Genomic DNA, 21,317 nt, shown 5'->3' with positions numbered 1-21,317 from the left:
TTCCATACACAGAATATACTAGACCTATTGCTTATAGTATCTGAGATATGGACTTGACCACCAATACTTAACCTTGTTCACTGATCCATGAAATGAGGTCGAGGTCAAGTGAAAACTGTCTGACGGGCATGAGGACCTTGCAAGGTACGCACATACCAAATATAGTTATCCTATTACTTATAATAAGAGAGAATTTAACATTACAAAAAATCTTAACTTTTTTTTCAAGTAGACACTGAACCATGAAAATGAGGTCAAGGACACTGGACATGTGACTGACGGAAACTTCGTAACATGAGGCATCCATAAACAAAGTATGAAGCATCGAGACCTTCAACCTTCTAAAATATAAAGCTTTTAAGAAGTTAGCTAACGCCGCCGCCGGATCACTATCCCTATGTCGAGCTTTTTGCGACAAAAGTCGCAGGCTCGACAAAAAGGAGTTCTTAATTAAGAAATAAACTGATTCGCTGAGCGCAGCTGGATACACCCGCAGAGGTCCAACCCTGTACAGTTGGGGCAAAAATGGACACAATATTCAAGCTTGATACAGGTCTGAATTTGGATTGTAATTAAATATTTGACATATTATAGTTTCTGAATAAATGTAGTCAAAGAACTTGAAATCGGTTATATGAATTGAATTTATATTCAATTAAAGATTTCTTGCTGTTGTGCAATACACTGTGCTGTTGCGCAATACTAAATAAATCTGTTGCCAGACTATAAACAAATAAAGTTCAATTTCTTCTCAATGTCATATTTGAAATTTATGAAAATCAATAGGGAGATTACATCAATAGCTATAAATAATTCACCAAAGTTTCATGCGAACTGCCTAAAGCATTTTTGAGTTATTGTCCAAAAACTGGAAAATCCCCCCTTTTTTATGAATAAAACCCCATAACTCAGAAATGTAAAATCTAAAATTTATAAAATTCTAAAGGGAGCTTACGGATTGATAATTTAGTCTTAGATGCAAGATTTTTTTATCAGTTGTTAGTGGCGTTGAACTAGCTGTCAGTAAATGCGAGTACTCTCAGATCTGTACTTAGTGTCTTTTTGTTGTTTGGATGTACAACTACCCGGCATCGTCCACTTGTATTTGTATTTATCCATCTGATGAGTTAAGCCTCTTTCAACTGATTTTTATAGTTCGTTCTTATATTGTACTGTTACACCACTGTCCCAGGTTAGGGGGTGGGTTGGGATCCCGCTAACATGTTTAACCCCGCCACATTCTGTATGTACATGTATGTGCCTGTCCAAAGTCAGGAGCCTGTAATTCAGTGGTTGTCGTTTGATTATGTGTTGCATATTTGTTATTCGTTCATTTTTTGTACATAAATTAGGCCGCAAGTTTTCTTGTTTGAATTGTTTTACATTGTCATTTCGGGGCCTTTTATAGCTCACTGTGCGGTATGTGCTTTGCTCATTGTTGAAGGCCGTACTGTGACCTATAGCTGTTAATTTCTGTGTCATTTGGTCTCTTGTGGAGAGTTGTCTCATTGGCAATCATACCACATCTTCTTTGGTATATTTACATCAACAGATATAAACAATTCACCAAAGTCAAGGTGAGACAACAAAACTTAGTTGTAAGATCTCTGAAATTTTTTACACGGTACAAGTTTTTCTCATTGTTGGAGATTGTATGGTAACAGTAACACCTGTAACTGCTTAACCCATTTCTTATGCACTTTGGTTCGATAAACTAACTGAATATCATACCACATCTCCTTATTTTTATATGCATTACAATTTACATGTGCATGTAATTGTAAATATATATATATATATATCAGAACAAACTTCATTGCGTCACTTTTATTTATGCATCCTTTGGCCATGTTGGCACAATACAAGTTCTAAAATTACACAACATAAAACAACTAAATGTTATTTCAGATGAAAGTTTTGTTTCAGTTCCATTCATAGGATTTATTAGAATTTTGTATGTTTTGCCAAGTCCAATAGTTAGCTCTATGTGCACGTGTTAATTGGAGACTTTTCTATCCCGTATAAGAGTTTTGGAACTTACAATGTATTCTGTTTCTTTTTTTGAAAAAAGTGATCAAACAAATCTTGCACATTTAAACCTTTGTCTGCCATCACACTGTCACCTGGATCACATAATTGAACTATTCTACATCTTTCAACTATTTCACAGTCACTGGTACAACCAACATACAATGTATGCATAAGAGACATAGTTGACTAAACCACCAGGTGTCGAACATACAAGTATTTTCAGTGTTTCTGTTTTTATATGATGAAAAGGTTGCCTGAGCTCTAGGAGCTTTAGGTTTTATCACGGGATATTCTGTGCTGTCAATAATAATCCAAGTTGTAGGAAACTTTAATTTGAAGTTAGATGGCGAAAAATACCTGACTAAACAACTAAATGGCCAAGTGTTAGCCTCACGCCACTGTTTAGACATAAAAACAATCCATGTTTACACAACATTCTTAACACTAGTTTCAATCTAAAATCTAGACAGTTCAAAGTTCGTTGTATAATGCCTCAATTTCATCAAAATCATAAAAAAACTAATTTTCAAATGACACCCTATCAACTTGAAAATATATGTACATGTATCTCAAACAATGTGCTGCTGGACCAAGTGTGGTCAAAACAAATAAAAATTTAGTATACAACTCTATAAAAATGCATGGCTGTGTCACGTGTCTTCATTTCAAAATTCTCTGCTGAAAATATAGGCATTGATGGTGTTTGCGTAATTCCATCTGTGAAGCTCAACGTTAGCTCGGCAGTTGGTGGTGGACAGTCATAAATCCTGTCTGCAGTATGAATGACTTCTTCAGGAAAACCAACTTTACAATCAAAACTTTCCTCTAGATTTCTACTACAATATTCATCAAGTTTAGTTCTTTTGTTTTCACAGGAAACTGCCCTGATTTTTCTTTTTGCGGACGATTCAGTCTCTTGCTTGGTCCAGGAAAATAGGCTGGGAATGGTAGTATAATTAAGTCTCTGTATGGTGGGTTTACGCCCTGAAAAAGGTTATAAAACATTAGTTTTTTGATAATTAAATGAACTTCCATTAGCAATGCATACTTTGTACTACCTGGCAAAATATTAACTAGATTTATTCATTACAATCTGGATAAAACTATGTTTGCCTGATTCAATGTACATCAAAATGTATGTTATGTAAATCCAAAGGACAAACAATAAGAGACTTATGCAACAAACGTACATTGTTTGTACCTAAATAACTATAATATAGATGAGAGCATGTCATTGTTTTGTTCCTGTTAACATTGTCATTGATATTTTTCAAGAAAGTCTATGAGGCATAGCTTATGCATTCCTGTCATTACTACATTAGCATAATTACTGCTAAAATAATTCTCAGTATGATATACCTCTTGTAAGAAATCATTATAATTGTAGCAAGCACCAAAAAATCTCAAACAGATCACATTGAATCGTAATCCAAAAAATTATGACGTCTTGAATTAACCACCCCCTTTTATTCTAAAACGATAATTGCGGTTGTAAACAGACTTTGGTTTATTCGCATGGCGATTACATATATAACTATATATTTTAAAAAGAAAATAGAGTTTTACCATGAATAGTTTCCTGCACGTAGTCTTTTTCAGTAAAATGTACCTTGCAAACAACAGCTGATTGAGATGGACTCCACGATTTCATCGTGTTCTCGTCCAATCTGCGTATGGGCCATGGCGTTGATCCAACTTTTCCTTCTTTTTAAGTCATTTGGAAATGCATGTCCTCCTCTTAAATGACATCCAGGTACACAACAACAAGTACTTGGCATCGACAATTAAAAATGCAACTGTATAGTTGCACAGTGCATAAACCGGAAGTTTAAGAACAGTATCGAAAATTTGCTACTTTATATAACTGCGAAATAACAATAACGCTAGACGGGTTCACGTGCATAAACAGAAATGCGCTGTAAATTGTATAATATAATTCATGTTCAGTCGACCTTTAATTATTATATCAACGAATGAAATGATTTATAAACATCTAGATTGCAGATAACACTCGAAATTAACCCGACCTCTTTCCACACGGAATTCAAATAATTCTAGTTTGTCAATCGGTTGACTGCTTATAATGCAAAATACAAATATATCAAAAGTTTTTAAAACTAACAAAACACAATGATCGTTTCTCTATTTCCCAATGTAGATGAAATGAAACAGAAAACATTTTATATAACAATAAGAAGAGGAGAGAATCAACATTTTCCGGATCTACTTGGAGCCTAATGACCCCCCACGTAGATAAGTTAAATATCGCGGAAAGAAAGATTAACACGGCAACCAGAAAGGCATTAAAGCACTGCCTTTAAAGACAGAAAACCTAAGGTCCAGATTTTCTATCAAGTTAGCAAAATTTGATGCAGGAATGAAAACATTTAATGTGAATTTTCATTAAAAAGAACCAATTTATAAGAATATAACTTATAAATATTAATATTTTACTAGTATAGATTTTTTTTGGTTGTTTTAAAATGTTTTTAAATTGGCATTTTAAGGGGAGGTAACTCTAAAACAGTGCATTTTCTGAAGGAATCTACATGGAATTTTCCTATTTTGTATTTTAGCCGGAAAAAATCTACGGTGACCCTATCTTGTATTTTGATATTCTCAAATCATTGTCTGAAAGCTATCTTTTCCTTATTTATTTTACAATTCTATCATTTTGTTTAGTTTCTTATCATAAAATGGTGTATTTTCCTGTATAATCGATACAAAATGTGCCATTTTGTCACAACCTGTAGCCTGAGAAAATGCGCAGTGACCTATCATTTTTATTATATTTTTGAACATATATCAAAAGATACTACGTGTTGGCAAAGTATGAAAAAATACTTTCATTTTTATTTTAGACTCCAATACCACCTTTAGAAGACATTAGCATGTATTGTACATATGGTCGTATGTTAAACGAAGTCCCAACTGGCGGCCATTGTGTATGATGTATCAGTTACAAAGTAACAACACTTGGTCAGCACCTCAAAAGACACATTCATGTCATGTTTAGTTTCATTCCATTCAGTTGATCAATAGAAAAAGTTCAAAATGGAAAAAATTTACGACGACGACGGACGTACATTAGGCATAAAGAAATTCTGCAACATCAGTCAAAAAGACAACTTAATTTGACATAAGTCAAAAAGAAAGTCTTCAACATCAGTCAAAAAGAAAAATAAGTTTTACATTAGTCAAAAGAAAGTCTGCAACATCAGTCAAAAAGAAAAATTAGTTTGACATTAGTCAAAAAAAAAATCTGCAACATCAGTCAAAAAGAAAAATTCGTTTGACATTAGTCTAAAAGAAATTCTGCAACATCAGTCAAACAAAAGTATTAGTTTGACATTAGTCTAAAGATTCTACAACATTAGTCAAAAAGAAAAATTAGTTTGACATTAGTCAAAATGAAATTCTGCAACATCAGTCAAAAAGAAAAATAAGTTTGACAATAGTCAAAAAGAAATTCTGCAACATCAGTCAAAAAGACAACTTAGTTTGACATAAATCAAAAAGAAATTCTGCAACATCAGTCAAAAAGACAACTTCGTTTGACATTTGAAATTCTGCAACTTCAGTCAAAAAGAAAAATAAGTTTGACATTAGTCTAACAAAATTCTACAACATCAGTCAAAAATAAAAATTCGTTTGACATTAGTCTAAAAGATATTCTGCAACATCAGTCAAAAAGAAAAATAAGTTTGACATTAGTCTAACAAAATTCTGCAACATTAGTCAAAACGAAAAATTAGTTTGACATTAGTCTAACAAAATTCTACAACATCAGTCAAAAATAAAAATTCGTTTGACATTAGTCTAAAAGAAATTCTGCAACATCAGTCAAAAAGAAAAATAAGTTTGACAATAGTCAAAAAGAAATTCTGCAACATCAGTCAAAAAGACAACTTAGTTTGACATAAATCAAAAAGAAATTCTGCAACATCAGTCAAAAAGACAACTTCGTTTGACATAAGTCAAAAAGAAATTCTGCAAAATCAGTCAAAAACAAAATGAGTTTGACATTAGTCAAAAAGAAATTCTGCAACATCAGTCAAAACGAAAAATTAGTTTGACATTAGTCTCAAAGAAATTTTGCAACATCAGTCAAAAAGAAAAATTAGTTTGACATTAGTCTCAAAGAAATTCTGCAACATCAGTCAAAAAGAAAAATTAGTTAGACATTAGTCAAAAAGAAATTCTGCAGCATCAGTCAAAAGGAAAAATTCGTTTGACATTTGAAATTCTGCAACTTCAGTCAAAAAGAAAAATAAGTTTGACATTAGTCAAAAAGAAATTCTGCAACATCAGTCAAAAAGAAAAAAAAGTTTGACATTAGTCTAATGAAATTCTGCAACATTAGCCAAAATGAAAAATTAGTTTGACATTATTCAAAAAGAAATTCTGCAACATCAGTCAAAAAGAAAAATTAGTTTGACATTAGTCTAAAAGAAATTCTACAACATCAGTCAAAAAGAAAAATTAGTTTGACATTAGTCAAAAAGAAATTCTGCAACATCAGTCAAAAAGAAAAATTCGTTTGACATTAATCTAATGATATTAGTATAAAAGAAATTCTACAACATCAGTCAAAAAGAAAAATTAGCTTGACATTATTCTAAAAGATATTCTTCAACATCAGTCAAAAAGAAAAATTAGTTTGACATTTGAAATTCTGCAACTTCAGTCAAAAAGAAAAATAAGTTTGACATTAGTCATAAAGAAATTCTGCAACATCAGTCAAAAAGAAAAATAAGTTTGACATTAGTCTAATGAAATTCTGCAACATTAGCCAAAACAAAAAATTAGTTTGACATTAGTCAAAAAGAAATTCTGCAACATCAGTCAAAAAGAAAAATTAGTTTGACATTAGTCTAAAAGAAATTCTACAACATCAGTCAAAAAGAAAAATTAGTTTGACATTAGTCTAAAAGAAATTCTGCAACATCAGTCAAAAAGAAAAATTAGTTTCACATTAGTCGAAAAGAAATTCTGCAACATCAGTCAAAAATAAAAATTCGTTTGACATTAGTCTAAAGAAATTCTGCAACATCAGTCAAAAAGAAAAAAAAGTTTGACAATAGTCAAAAAGAATTTCTGCAACATCAGTCAAAAAGACAACTTAGTTTGACATAAATCAAGAAGAAATTCTGCAACATCAGTCAAAAAGACAACTTAGTTTGACTTTAGTCAAAAAGAAATTCTGCAAAATCAGTCAAAAACAAAATAAGTTTGACATTAGTGAAAAAGAAATTCTGCAACTTCAGTCAAAAAGAAAAATAAGTTTGACATTAGTCAAAAAGAAATTCTGCAATATCAGTCAAAAAGAAAAATAAGTTTGACATTAGTCTAATGAAATTCTGCAACATTAGCCAAAACGAAAAATTAGTTTGACATTAGTCAAAAAGAAATTCTGCAACATCAGTCAAAAAGACAACTTCGTTTGACACAAGTCAAAAAGAAATTCTGCAACATCAGTCAAAAAGACAACTTCGTTTGACACAAGTCAAAAAGAAATTCTGCAAAATCAGTCAAAAACAAAATGAGTTTGACATTAGTCAAAAAGAAATTCTGCAGCATCAGTCAAAACGAAAAATTAGTTTGACATTAGTCAAAAAGAAATTCTGCAACATCAGTCAAAACGAAAAATTCGTTTGACATTTGAAATTCGGCAACTTCAGTCAAAAAGAAAAATAAGTTTGACATTAGTCAAAAAGAAATTCTGCAACATTAGTCAAAAAGAAAAATGAGTTTGACATTAGTCTAATGAAATTCTGCAACATTAGCCAAAACGAAAAATTAGTTTGACATTAGTCAAAAAGAAATTCTACAACATCAGTCAAAAAGAAAAATTAGTTTGACATTAGTCAAAAAGAAATTCTGCAACATCAGTCAAAAAGAAAAATTCGTTTGACATTAGTCTAATGACATTAGTCTAAAAGAAATTCTACAACATCAGTCAAAAAGAAAAATTAGTTTGACATTATTCTAAAAGAAATTCTACAACATCAGTCAAAAAGAAAAATTCGTTTGACATTAGTCTAAAACAAATTCTGCAACATCAGTCAAACAGAAATATTAGTTTTACATTAGTCTAAAAGAAATTCTACAACATCAGTCAAAAAGAAAAATTAGTTTGACATTAGTCAAAAAGAAATTCTGCAGCATCAGTCAAAAAGAAAAATTCGTTTGACATTAGTCTAATGAAATTCAGCAACATTAGTCAAAACGAAAAATTAGTTTGACATTAGTTTAAAAAAATTCTACAACATCAGTCAAAAAGAAAAATTAGTTTGACATTAGTCTCAAAGAAATTCTGCAACATCAGTCAAAAAGAAAAATTAGTTTGACATCAGTCAAAAAGAAATTCTGCAACATCAGTCAAAAAGAAAAATTAGTTTGACATTTGAAATTCTGCAACTTCAGTCAAAAAGAAAAATAAGTTTGACATTAGTCAAAAAGAAATTCTGCAACATCAGTCAAAAAGAAAAATAAGTTTGACATTAGTCTAATGAAATTCTGCAACATTAGCCAAAACGAAAAATTAGTTTGACATTAGTCAAAAAGAAATTCTGCAACATCAGTAAAAAAGAAAAATTAGTTTGACATTATTCTAAAAGAAATTCTGCAACATCAGTCAAAAAGAAAAATTAGTTTGACATTTGTCAAAAAGAAATTCTGCAACATCAGTCAAAAAGAAAAATTCGTTTGACATTTGAAATTCTGCAACTTCGTCGGTCAAAAAGAAAAATACGTTTGACATTAGTCAAAAAGAAATTCTGCAACATCAGTCAAAAAGAAAAATTCGTTTGACATTAGTCTAATGACATTAGTCTAAAACAAATTCTACAACATCAGTCAAAAAGAAAAATTAGTTTGACATTCTTCTAAAAGAAATTCTACAACATCAGTAAAAAAGAAAAATTAGTTTGACATTAGTCAAAAAATAATTCTGCAACATCAGTCAAAAAGAAAAATAAGTTTAACATAAGTCAAGAAGAAATTCTGCAAAATCAGTCAAAACGAAAAATTAGTTTGACATTAGTCAAAAAGAAATTCTGCAACATCAGTGAAAAAGAAAAATAAGTTTGACATTGGTCAAAAAGAAATTCTGCAACATCAGTCAAAAAGAAAAATAAGTTTGACATTTGAAATTCTGCAACTTCAGTCAATAAGAAAAATACGTTTCACATTAGTCAAAAAGAAATTCTGCAACATCAGTCAAAAAGAAAAATAAGTTTGACATTAGTCTAATAAAATTCTGCAACATTAGCCAAAACGTAAAATTAGTTTGACATTAGTCAAAAAGAAATTCTGCAGCATCAGTCAAAAAGAAAAATTAGTTTGACATTAGTCTAAAAGAAATTCTACAACATCAGTCAAAAATAAAATTAGTTTGACATTAATCTAAAAGAAATTCTGCAACATCAGTCAAAAAGAAATATTAGTTTGACATTAGTCAAAAAGAAATTCTGCAACATCAGTCAAAAATAAAATTTTTTTTCACATTAGTTTAAAAGAAATTCTGCAACATCAGTCAAAAAGAAAAATAAGTTTGACAATAGTCAAAAAGAAATTCTGCAACATCAGTCAAAAAGACAACTTAGTTTGACATAAATCAAAAAGAAATTCTGCAACATCAGTCAAAAAGACAACTTCGTTTGACACAAGTCAAAAAGAAATTCTGCAAAATCAGTCAAAAACAAAATTAGTTTGACATTAGTCTAAAAAAATTCTACAACATCAGTCAAAAAGAAAAATTAGTTTGACATTAGTCTCAAAGAAATTCTGCAACATCAGTCAAAAAGAAAAATTAGTTTGACATTAGTCTCAAAGAAATTCTGCAACATCAGTCAAAATGAAAAATTAGTTTGACATTAGTCAAAAAGAAATTCTGCAACATCAGTCAAAAAGAAAAATTCGTTTGACATTTGAAATTCTGCAACTTCAGTCAAAAAGAAAAATAAGTTTGACATTAGTCAAAAAGAAATTCTGCAACATCAGTCAAAAAGAAAAATAAGTTTGACATTAGTCTAAAACAAATTCTGCAACATCAGTCAAACAGAAATATTAGTTTTACATTAGTCTAAAAGAAATTCTACAACATCAGTCAAAAAGAAAAATTAGTTTGACATTAGTCAAAAAGAAATTCTGCAGCATCAGTCAAAAAGAAAAATTCGTTTGACATTAGTCTAATGAAATTCAGCAACATTAGTCAAAACGAAAAATTAGTTTGACATTAGTTTAAAAAAATTCTACAACATCAGTCAAAAAGAAAAATTAGTTTGACATTAGTCTCAAAGAAATTCTGCAACATCAGTCAAAAAGAAAAATTAGTTTGACATCAGTCAAAAAGAAATTCTGCAACATCAGTCAAAAAGAAAAATTAGTTTGACATTTGAAATTCTGCAACTTCAGTCAAAAAGAAAAATAAGTTTGACATTAGTCAAAAAGAAATTCTGCAACATCAGTCAAAAAGAAAAATAAGTTTGACATTAGTCTAATGAAATTCTGCAACATTAGCCAAAACGAAAAATTAGTTTGACATTAGTCAAAAAGAAATTCTGCAACATCAGTCAAAAAGAAAAATTAGTTTGACATTATTCTAAAAGAAATTCTGCAACATCAGTCAAAAAGAAAAATTAGTTTGACATTTGTCAAAAAGAAATTCTGCAACATCAGTCAAAAAGAAAAATTCGTTTGACATTTGAAATTCTGCAACTTCGTCGGTCAAAAAGAAAAATACGTTTGACATTAGTCAAAAAGAAATTCTGCAACATCAGTCAAAAAGAAAAATTCGTTTGACATTAGTCTAATGACATTAGTCTAAAACAAATTCTACAACATCAGTCAAAAAGAAAAATTAGTTTGACATTCTTCTAAAAGAAATTCTACAACATCAGTAAAAAAGAAAAATTAGTTTGACATTAGTCAAAAAATAATTCTGCAACATCAGTCAAAAAGAAAAATAAGTTTGACATAAGTCAAGAAGAAATTCTGCAAAATCAGTCAAAACGAAAAATTAGTTTGACATTAGTCAAAAAGAAATTCTGCAACATCAGTGAAAAAGAAAAATAAGTTTGACATTAGTCAAAAAGAAATTCTGCAACATCAGTCAAAAAGAAAAATAAGTTTGACATTTGAAATTCTGCAACTTCAGTCAATAAGAAAAATACGTTTCACATTAGTCAAAAAGAAATTCTGCAACATCAGTCAAAAAGAAAAATAAGTTTGACATTAGTCTAATAAAATTCTGCAACATTAGCCAAAACGTAAAATTAGTTTGACATTAGTCAAAAAGAAATTCTGCAGCATCAGTCAAAAAGAAAAATTAGTTTGACATTAGTCTAAAAGAAATTCTACAACATCAGTCAAAAATAAAATTAGTTTGACATTAATCTAAAAGAAATTCTGCAACATCAGTCAAAAAGAAATATTAGTTTGACATTAGTCAAAAAGAAATTCTGCAACATCAGTCAAAAATAAAATTTTTTTTCACATTAGTTTAAAAGAAATTCTGCAACATCAGTCAAAAAGAAAAATAAGTTTGACAATAGTCAAAAAGAAATTCTGCAACATCAGTCAAAAAGACAACTTAGTTTGACATAAATCAAAAAGAAATTCTGCAACATCAGTCAAAAAGACAACTTCGTTTGACACAAGTCAAAAAGAAATTCTGCAAAATCAGTCAAAAACAAAATTAGTTTGACATTAGTCTAAAAAAATTCTACAACATCAGTCAAAAAGAAAAATTAGTTTGACATTAGTCTCAAAGAAATTCTGCAACATCAGTCAAAAAGAAAAATTAGTTTGACATTAGTCTCAAAGAAATTCTGCAACATCAGTCAAAATGAAAAATTAGTTTGACATTAGTCAAAAAGAAATTCTGCAACATCAGTCAAAAAGAAAAATTCGTTTGACATTTGAAATTCTGCAACTTCAGTCAAAAAGAAAAATAAGTTTGACATTAGTCAAAAAGAAATTCTGCAACATCAGTCAAAAAGAAAAATAAGTTTGACATTAGTCTAATAAAATTCTGCAACATTAGAAACGAAAAATTAGTTTGACATTAGTCAAAAAGAAATTCTGAAACATCAGTCAAAAAGAAAAATTAGTTTGACATTAGTCTAAAAGAAATTCTACAACATCAGTCAAAAAGAGAAATTAGTTTGACATTAGTCAAAAAGAAATTCTGCAACATCAGTCAAAAAGAAAAATTCGTTTGACATTTGAAATTCTGCAACTTCGGTCAAAAAGAAAAATAAGTTTGACATTAGTCTAAAAGAAATTCTGCAGCATCAGTCAAAAAGAAAAATTCGTTTGACATTAGTCTAATGAAATTCTGCAACATTAGTCAAAACGAAAAATTAGTTGGACATTAGTCTAAAAAAATTCAACAACATCAGTCAAAAAGAAAAATTAGTTTGACATCAGTCTCAAAGAAATTCTGCAACATCAGTCAAAAAGAAAAATTAGTTTGACATTAGTCAAAAAGAAAAATTAGTTTGACATTAGTCAAAAAGAAATTCTGCAACATCAGTCAAAAAGAAAAATTAGTTTGACATTTGTCAAAAAGAAATTCTGCAACATCAGTCAAAAAGAAAAATTCGTTGGACATTTCAAATTCTGCAACTTCAGTCAAAAAGAAAAATACGTTTGACATTAGTCAAAAAAAAATTCTGCAACATCAGTCAAAAAGAAAAATTCGTTTGACATTTGAAATTCTGCAAGTTCGGTCAAAAAGAAAAATAAGTTTGACATTAGTCTAAAAGAAATTCTGCAACATCAATCAAAAAGAAAAATAAGTTTGACATTAGTCTAATGAAATTCTGCAACATTAGCCAAAACGAAAAATTAGTTTGACATTAGTCAAAAAGAATTTCTGCAACATCAGTCAAAAAGAAAAATTAGTTTGACATTAGTCTAAAAGAAATTCTACAACATCAGTCAAAAAGAAAAATTAGTTTGACATTAGTCAAAAAGAAATTCTGCAACATCAGTCAAAAAGAAAAATTCGTTTGACATTAATCTAATGACATTAGTCTTAAAGAAATTCTACAACATCAGTCAAAAAGAAAAATTAGTTTGACATTATTCTAAAAGAAATTCTGCAACATCAGTCAAAAAGAAAAATTAGTTTGACATTTGTCAAAAAGAAATTCTGCAACATCAGTCAAAAAGAAAAATTCGTTTGACATTTCAATTTCTGCAACATCAGTCAAAAAGAAAAATAAGTTTGACATAAGTCTAATGAAATTCTGCAACATTAGCCAAAACGTTAAATTAGTTTGACATTAGTCAAAAAGAAATTCTGCAACATCAGTCAAAAAGAAAAATTAGTTTGACATTAGTCTAAAAGAAATTCTACAACATCAGTCAAAAAGAAAAATTAGTTTGACATTAGTCTAAAAGAAATTCTGCAACATCAGTCAAAAAGAAATATTAGTTTGACATTAGCCAAAAAGAAATTCTGCAACATCAGTCAAAAATAAAAATTCGTTTGACATTAGTCTAAAAGAAATTCTGCAACATCAGTCAAAAAGAAAAATTAGTTTGACATTAGTCAAAAAAAAATTCTGCAACATCAGTCAAAAAGAAAAATTCGTTTGACATAAGTCTAAAACAAATTCTGCAACATCAGTCAAATAGAAATATTAGTTTGACATTAGTCTAAAAAAAATTCTACAACATCATTAAAAAAGAAAAATTAGTTTGACATTAGTCAAAAAGAAATTCTTCAACATCAGTCAAAAAGAAAAATTCGTTTGACATTAGTCTAATGAAATTCTGCAACATTAGTCAAAACGAAAAATTAGTTTGACATTAGTCTAAAAGAAATTCTACAACATCAGTCAAAAAGAAAAATTAGTTTGACATTTGTCAAAAAGAAATTCTGCAACATCAGTCAAAAAGAAAAATTCGTTTAACATTAGTCTAAAAGAAATTCTACAACATCAGTCAAAAAGAAACATAAGTTTGACATTAGTCTAATGAAATTCTACAACATCAGTCAAAAAGAAAAATTAGTTTGACATTAGTCAAAAAGAAATTCTGCAACATCAGTCAAAAAGAAAAATTCGTTTGACATTAATCTAATGACATTAGTCTTAAAGAAATTCTACAACATCAGTCAAAAAGAAAAATTAGTTTGACATTATTCTGAAAGAAGTTCTGCAACATCAGTCAAAAAGAAAAATTAGTTTGACATTTGTCAAAAAGAAATTCTGCAACATCAGTCAAAAAGAAAAATTCGTTTGACATTTCAAATTCTGCAACTTCACTCAAGAAGAAAAATACGTTTGACATTAGTCAAAAAGAAATTCTGCAACATCAGTCAAAAAGAAAAATAAGTTTGACATTAGTCTAATGAAATTCTGCAACATTAGCCAAAACGTTAAATTAGTTTGACATTAGTCAAAAAGAAATTCTGCAACATCAGTCAAAAAGAAAAATTAGTTTGACATTAGTCTAAAAGAAATTCTACAACATCAGTCAAAAAGAAAAATTAGTTTGACATTAGTCTAAAAGAAATTCTGCAACATCAGTTAAAAAGAAATATTAGTTTGACATTAGCCAAAAAGAAATTCTGCAACATCAGTCAAAAATAAAAATTCGTTTGACATTAGTCTAAAAGAAATTCTGCAACATCAGTCAAAAAGAAAAATTAGTTTGACATTAGTCTAAAACAAATTCTGCAACATCAGTCAAATAGAAATATTAGTTTGACATTAGTCTAAAAGAAATTCTACAACATCAGTCAAACAGAAAAATTAGTTTGACATTAGTCAAAAAGAAATTCTTCAACATCAGTCAAAAAGAAAAATTCGTTTGACATTAGTCTAATGAAATTCTGCAACATTAGTCAAAACGAAAAATTAGTTTGACATTAGTCTAAAAGAAATTCTACAACATCAGTCAAAAAGAAAAATTAGTTTGACATTTGTCAAAAAGAAATTCTGCAACATCAGTCAAAAAGAAAAATTCGTTTGACATTAGTCTAAAAGAAATTCTACAGCATCAGTCAAAAAGAAACATAAGTTTGACATTAGTCTAATGAAATTCTACAACATCAGTCAAAAAGAAAAATTAGTTTGACATTAGTCAAAAAGAAATTCTGCAACATCAGTCATGTGTCAGTCAAAAAGAAAAATTCGTTTGACATTTGAAATTCTGCAACTTCAGTCAAAAAGAAAAATAAGTTTGACATTAGTCAAAAAGAAATTCTGCAACATCAGTCAAAAAGAAAAATAAGTTTGACATTAGTCTAATGAAATTCTGCAACATTAGCCAAAACGAAAAATTAGTTTGACATTAGTCAAAAAGAAATTCTGAAACATCAGTCAAAAAGAAAAATTAGTTTGACATTAGTCTAAAAAAATTCTGCAACATCAGTCAAAACGAAAAATTACCTTGACATTAGTCAAAAGGAAATTCTGCAACATCAGTCAAAAAGAAAAATAAGTTTGACATTAGTCAAAAAGAAATTCTGCAACATTAGTCAAAAAGAAAAAAAGTTTGACATTAGTTAAAAAGAAATTCTGCAACTTCAGTCAAAAAGAAAAATAAGTTTGACATTAGTCAAAAAGAAATTCTGCAACATCAGTCAAAAAGAAAAATAAGTTTGACATTAGTCTAATGAAATTCTGCAACATTAGCCAAAACGAAAAATTAGTTTGACATTAGTCAAAAAGAAATTCTGCAACATCAGTCAAAAAGACAACTTAGTTTGACATAAGTCAAAAAGAAATTCTGCAACATCAGTCAAAAAGAACAATTCGTTTGACATTAGTCTAAAAGAAATTCTGCAACATCAGTCAAACAGAAAAATTAGTTTTGCATTAGTCTTAAAGAAATACTCCAACTTCAGTCATTAAGAAAAATTAGTTTGACATTAGTTAAAAAGAAATTCGGCAACATCAGTCATAAAGAAAAAAATAACTTTGATATTAGTCTTAAAGAAATACTGCAGCTTTAGTCATAAAGAAAATTTCGTTTGACATTAGTCTAAAAGAAATTCTGCAACATCAGTCAAAAAGAAAAATAAGTTTGACATTAGTCAAAGAGAAATTCTGCAACATCAGTCAAAAAGACAACTTAGTTTGACATAAGTCAAAAAGAAATTCTGCAAAATCAGTCAAAACGAAAAATTAGTTTGACATTAGTCAAAAAGAAATTCTGCAACATCAGTCAAAAAGAAAAATAAGTTTGACATTAGTCAAAAAGAACTTCTGCAACGTTAGTCAAAAACAAAATAAGTTTGACATTAGTTAAAAAGAAATTCGGCAACATCAGTCATAAAGAAAAAAATAACTTTGATATTAGTCTTAAAGAAATACTGCAGCTTTAGTCATAAAGAAAAATTCGTTTGACATTGGTCTAAAAGAAATTCTGCAACATCAGTCAAAAAGAAAAATAAGTTTGACATTAGTCAAAGAGAAATTCTGCAACATCAGTCAAAAAGACAACTTAGTTTGACATAAGTCAAAAAGAAATTCTGCAAAATCAGTCAAAACGAAAAATTAGTTTGACATTAGTCAAAAAGAAATTCTACAACATCAGTCAAAAAGAAAAATAAGTTTGACATTAGTCAAAAAGAACTTCTGCAACGTTAATCAAAAACAAAATAAGTTTGACATTAGTTAAAAAGAAATTCGGCAACTTCAGTCAAAAAGAAAAATAAGTTTGACATTAGTCTAAAAGAAATTCTGCAACATCAGTCAAAAAGAAAAATTAGTTTGACATTAGTCAAAAAGAAATTCTACAACAACAGTAAAAAAGAATAAACAGCTGCGCCATGAGCGCATGATACGCCCGTCGTCTTGTGTGTGAATTTTCATGCAATAAGCATAAAATTAATAGTTTTCTGACATACGGCGTGACATGCGAAAACCCCTCTTTTTTTTACAAAAAACTCAATATCTCTAAAATAAAATTTTGAATCAAAACCAAAAAGTATACAGATCTTTAGATTAATATAAGTAAGAAGTGTGTAATATTTTAAGCAATAATCATAAATTGTTTTTGAGATACGGCGCGACATGTGAAAAACCCCTTTTTTTTTTTTTCAAAATACTCAATAACTCAAAAACAAAATTTTGAATCATCACCAAAAAGTATACAGATCTTAAGGTTAATATAACTAAGAAGTGTGTAAAGTTTTGTGCAATAATCATAAACTATTTTTGAGATACGGCGCGACATGTGAAAAACCCCTCCCCCTTTTTTAACAAAATACTCAATATCTCTAAAATATAATTTTGAATCATCACCAAAAAGTATACAGATCTTAAGATTAATGTAACTAAGAAGTGTGTAAAGTTTTAAGCAATAATCATAAATTGTTTTTGAGATACGGCGCGACATGTGCAAAAAAAAACACACACCTGTTTTAGTTACTAAGTCCCGTAACGCAAAAAGTTTTAATTTTATTTTCACCAAAAAGTATACAGATCATTTGACCATCATAAGAAACAACTATGTTAAGTTTCATAAAATTTGGATAAGTCATTCTCAAGTTATGGCGCGACATGTTTATGCCGGACATAAGACGGACGGACGGACACCGGACATTTGTATACCATAATTCGTCCGGTTAAAAATTGACGGGCATATAACAATTAGTTTGGCATTAGTCTTAAAGAAATACTCCAGCTTCAGTCATTAAGAAAAATTAGTTTGACATTAGTCTAAAAGAAATTCTGCAACATCAGTCATAAAGAAAAAAATAACTTTGATATTAGTCTGAAAGAAATACTGCAGCTTCAGTCATAAAGAAAAATTCGTTTGACATTAGTCTAAAAGAAATTTGCAACATCAGTCAAAAAGAAAAATTAGTTTGACATTAGTCAAAAAGAAATTCTACAACAACAGTAAAAAGGATAAACAGCTGCGCCATGAGCGCATGATACGCCCGTCGTCTTGTGTGTGAATTTTCATGCAATAAGCATAAAATTAATAGTTTTCTGACATACGGCGTGACATGCGAAAACCCCTCTTTTTTTTTACAAAAAACTCAATATCTCTAAAATAAAATTTTGAATCAAAACCAAAAAGTATACAGATCTTTAGATTAATATAACTAAGAAGTGTGTAAAATTTTAAGCAATAATCATAAATCGTTTTTGAGATACGGCGCGACATGTGCAAAAAAAACACCTGTTTTAGTTACTAAGTCCCGTAACGCAAAAAGTTTTAATCTTATTTTCACCAAAAAGTATACAGATCGTTTGACCATCATAAGAAACAACTATGTTAAGTTTCATGAAATTTGGATAACTCATTCTCAAGCTATGGTGCGACATGTTTACGCCGGACATCAGACGGACGGACGGACACCGGACATTTGTATACCATAATTCGTCCCGTCAAAAATTGACGGGCGTATAACAATAGTTTGACATTAGTCTTAAAGAAATACTCCAGCTTCAGTCATTAAGAAAAATTAGTTTGACATTAGTCTAAAAGAAATTCTGCAACATCAGTCATAAAGAATAAAATAACTTTGAATCATTAGAGAGACCAGAATAGTTTATTTTGTCCGCCATTTTGTTTTCCAGTTGACAATTTTACTAATATTCAAAGAAATTGAAATATCATTTTCTTGTTGTTCCCGTATATCCTAAGTGTCATTATATTGTTAAAATGAAAGGATGAAAGGTTGTGTTTTCCATTATAATAAAATATTTTGATCACTTGTAGTAATAAATTTTCATTTTCAGGCGAATTCGCGATGTTTTTTCAAAGGAACGTCATCCGCGGCACGCATTTCGAGCAGGGATAGCCCTCTTCAAACTGATATAGAAATATGTTCCTGACGTCATATCGATATAATTTTGTTATCCAATGAAAGAGCAGGGCTTCTTTTTCCTTTCGGTACCAGTCAAATTTCACCTTCCGGTTTCTATGACCTTGCAATTTCAATAACAAAAGTTCGAGTCGAAAATTTACCTGATTAAGTAAGAATTTTACTTTTTTGACCGAGATATTTTTAATCTTCAATATTTTATCTTTAAAATGATCTAAATCTCTCCTTAAAATTTAACCGGGAACATATTTCTTTTCAGCGTCGAGTAATAACAGTGCCTACGTGAAAATGTCCAGTGAACAGAAATGTTGGAAACGGCTGTCGGACTTCAACGTTAATCGAGAAACAGTGGTCGCTTTGTTGAAGGACGAGAATTATACCGGTTAGTTCTCATATTTTATGCTTTAAACTTTTTTTAAGCTTTAGAAATTAGGAAAATAAAAGAATTTGAATAACGATAACGCAAATAAATTGGGGCAATAGGGGGTGGGGCATAGATATATATGTAAGTTTATCGTAAAAAAGGAACCGAAATAGGGAAGTTTCAATGAGACTTAAGTGTCAGGTCAATAAACAAAGGGTTCTGGTTCATTTTATAGCAAAGATACTAATTATTTTTATAGTTTATCAGAAGCTTGTCACTGATTATAAGATAATTTCTAAAATTTAAACCTAGATCATGCACATGTTACTTTAATATACCTATCTTCAGGTAGAGGAAATTCCCTACATAAATATGTTTCAAATTTAGCAACGGATATCAAATCCACACTTGAACAGGGTGTTTTTATGTTAATTTTTACATAAAATTAAAAAAAATAATACTGCATCATTTTGATAAATGTATGAATCATGTTCCATGGCAGTAGAACCTTTTTTTTGTGGTCCCTTCCTTGTGTTTTTCAGCTTAATGGATATTTAGAATTGTTCGAACATCTAGAATGTCAGCAAATTTGGACGATGTAGCCTTTAATAGATGTTGCATTGCTGGATGATGAAACTATATGAGTGAACTCATTGCTTGACAAGTCAATATATGATAATGACATACCATCGCAGAAATAGAAACCATACTTATCTCTTACCATCACCAACCAATGATCATGATGTCATATTATTTTCACCATCGCTGGACGATGACAATTTAGACCATGATATATTTGTAACACGTACCTGATGAAATAATAGGTGAGGTATTTTAAACAGTAGAATGTTTAACAAATGGGCACATATGTGGGGTATATGTTCATGAGACAGCAACAGATTAACTGGCAAAGTTTTTAATATACTTGTTTATTTTTGGGTACGATTATTATTTCAGATGGTTGGTCGTTAGAGAAATTAAAGAGCCCAATTTGGAAAGAATTTTATTTCTGGGATGCAGTCATTAAAGTTGTTGAAGAAGAAGAAGAAATGTCAATTAAAGAGAATTTACCAATAGCTTTTAAGAACTTTGATATTTTAATTACTTCTGTGTCATCTTTTGTAAGAAAAATTAGAAACAGAATGGCTCTGATTTTAAAACGCATTGATGTTACTTTAGGTTATGATGTAGTTTTTGGAAATGAAAATTTTAGTGAAGTAGGGCCCTATTGTATGAAATATGGAATTTCATTACAATGGTTAAAGAACCCCTCTAAGTTGGAAGGTATTTTGAATTTACCAATTGGTTTAATTGTAGAGTTACGAAAACTCAGACTCCGACACAATTTCACTTTTAAAGATTTTTCTGTTTGGATACAATTAATGTTGGGTCTCGATTATTGTCCTGATGTCGGTTTTTTGAGGAGACAAATGGAAAGTTTTTATAAAAGGCAGCTAGCTCTATATAAAAACAGTAAAATAGATCAAGACATGTACTTGGATAGTATATATGTACCCCCCAAAACCAAATATAATGCTACAGGGAAAAATGAAGGTGAAGGCCTTCAACAAAGGCGTCCTTGTTTAAACACTGTAGATGGAGAGAAATGTATGTTGAAAAAGAATGTACAAAATCTTGAAAACAAACTGAAAATTGCTAGGCATGCAAGAATGAATGCAAATGTAAAATTAAATGAATTAAAGAAGAGCAATGTGAAACTGAATAAAAAATATGCTACATGCTGTATAAAACTGTCCAACTTTTCTACAAGAAATGTAAATAAAAAGCCAAAGCAAAGGCAAAAGAAAATAAAATTTCTTCAGTCAGAAAATAGCAAGCACATTACAGAAAAAAATGTAATAAAACAGAAGTCAGAAATAAGCAAACAAATTCATAAAAAAACATCATCACTATTGAAATATTACCGCGACAAGTATAGAAATTTGAAAAAAGCTAAAGTCACTCAAAATTTAACACAAAAACATGCAACAAGGAAAACATTGAGGTTTCTTCACTTAGAGAGAAAGTTTCATATTTAGAAAATGAAAATTTTATTCTCAAAGATGAGTTGGAAGAACTTTCACAATCAAAAATGGTCACTACATTTCATGAAGGTAA

This window comes from Mytilus californianus, unplaced genomic scaffold, assembly GCF_021869535.1.
Source record: "Mytilus californianus isolate M0D057914Y unplaced genomic scaffold, xbMytCali1.0.p SCAF_6, whole genome shotgun sequence".
Classification (NCBI taxonomy): domain Eukaryota; kingdom Metazoa; phylum Mollusca; class Bivalvia; order Mytilida; family Mytilidae; genus Mytilus; species Mytilus californianus.
The sequence above is the reverse complement of the archived record's forward strand: the minus strand, read 5'-3'. Positions refer to the sequence as shown.